Source organism: Sturnus vulgaris, chromosome 7, assembly GCF_052056855.1.
Source record: "Sturnus vulgaris isolate bStuVul1 chromosome 7, bStuVul1.hap1, whole genome shotgun sequence".
Classification (NCBI taxonomy): Eukaryota; Metazoa; Chordata; class Aves; order Passeriformes; family Sturnidae; genus Sturnus; species Sturnus vulgaris.
Window position 1 is genome coordinate 20,251,616 of NC_142249.1, and position 2,194 is coordinate 20,253,809.

Here is a 2,194-nt window from a genome sequence, read left to right on the forward strand (position 1 = left end):
AATTGCTCAAAATTTCTGCTTAGAAAAGGTTCTTTGTTACAAATCTAATACAGAGAATACCTTCAACTATCAACCAACACCAAATTATCTTAAATTTACTGCTACAACATTGTGATTGCTGATATCATGCCCATTTGTCTGATGAGTTTGTGATGGTTAATAGATAAAGAAGCTAGTAATGAAATACAGGATGTAATATTTTGTTTCTAAATCACTGGGTACTTCTGGAAGCCAATAATAGACTTTGAGTTGCTTTAGAAAGTTAAGTAACTGGTAAATATTTGCTTCCACTAAGGAGCACTGGCAAGTTTTGAATAGTTGACAAGCTGATGTTCTGTCAATAGTTATGTGGATTTCTGGTGGTTAGAAACAGCTTTGCTTTAAAGAAGTGGTCAGTGGTGCAATGACTTCCTTTATTTTGAAGGTGGATTGGTTTGGGATAAATCTCTTTGAAGCTAAAAGAATATTTCCATGAAAACATCTGTTGAACAAGTCTAGAGGAATGTCCAGTGAAAAACTGTATCTTTTTTCTAGGACTAATTTCAAAATAATTGTCCTAATGAACAGGGATGGATATAACAGCTTTCTAGTACAAAATTTTAGTACTTTTTTATTTCAATAATGATCCTTCAAAAAGCTCTAGACCTTTTAAAGTCAGTAAGATGTATTTCTAGGTGAAAACCCGTGCGAAGGTTGCCCTCTAGGGGACATTCTAATTTTTTGGTTTTTTTCTTAATATAAGGTTGTGGGAAGGAAGATTTGTTTCTCCTGATCCCATCTTTATTTTCTGTTTTTACATTGCGTGTCATCTAGGAGGATGAAATCCCAAGGAAAAAGGTTCTGAAATATCCTGTACTCTGTTGGCCATCTTGAACTGTCTCCACCCATTACATTGTTTTTACTTTGTATCCTGTAGACCAGTAAGGAAAAAGCAACACATAAATAAGAGGCACGGTTGGACTCCCACTTCGCTACTGTTCTTCCAGTACAACTTCAGTCTTTGCACTGTAGCATAAAATTATGTCACTCGGTTTGCTGTGCTGCCTGAAAACTTGATTCATACCTTGGTTGCCAGCACAGTTTCACCTGGCATTTACTGATGCTTTGAAGCTATGAAAGAATCAGTGTAGAACAGCTTGTGATCAAAAATAGGAAAAGGCAACTGTTAGATATGGATATCCCATAAGGAAAACAGATAAATACAGCACATTTTTATTAAATCTATTTTTCAGGTAACAAACTGGACTATTGAACTTCTGTATTGAACCACAGTGCAACTGAACTTCTAAAAAATATTGTTGTCAACAGAGGCACAAAATGTTCAGTCAATTCAAATATACTTTGTCTTACCTCCCACTCAGTCATGCTTGGTACTGCCAAGTGGAACACGTTAGGTCACTAGAAACAGAAAGTTCAAAGAGCCTTTCCTAACCCAGCAGTTTTTTGCTGTGCATCTGGACATAGCATCCTAAATTAATTTCTACTCTTACTGTAGGATCAGAAAGAATAAATTCTACCAAGGTCTTAATTTTCGTATTAATTCTGCAAATTTCATTGACTATCTATTCTTTATATTTAACTTTTTTTTACCAGTGAGGTATTGAACAGTTTACAGAATGAAAAAACATCATGTGAAAAATCATCAAAGAATGACCTTTTTGTGGTTTGCTGTGTCTGTGGGGATGCACTGTCATGTCCCACATTGCTGCTGCAGCTCTAGTGCACTATTTCATATTTTCTTCTGAAGGTTTGCAGAAGTGCTGCATTTTGAGTGTTTTTTTTTCTTTTTTTTTAATTTTCCTTACAGTCATGCTTGTTATCCTGACTTATTGATCATGAGGTAAAATCAGAATCTTCTTTGTTATTTGCTTAGTTTGGTCCTTGCCACAGATAATAAAAGTGGTATCATATATTGATCATTACTTTTAAACAGGATCAGGAAGGAAGAATTCCTGGCAGGGTAAAAAGCTTGATTAAATCAAGTCCATAGTCTACTAGCTCTGGCAAAACAAGTAATGAATTTATATTAAAAGTACTTTTAAGTGTCCTGCTGAATACATGTATATATTTGTGTAGCCCAACCTCTTCCTTTCTAGTTGCCCAATTTTAAAAGGTAACAAACAATTCAAGAAACATCTTAGAACTCCCCAATGATGTTATAAAGTGCACTGCAGAATTAATTTGACAATAATCA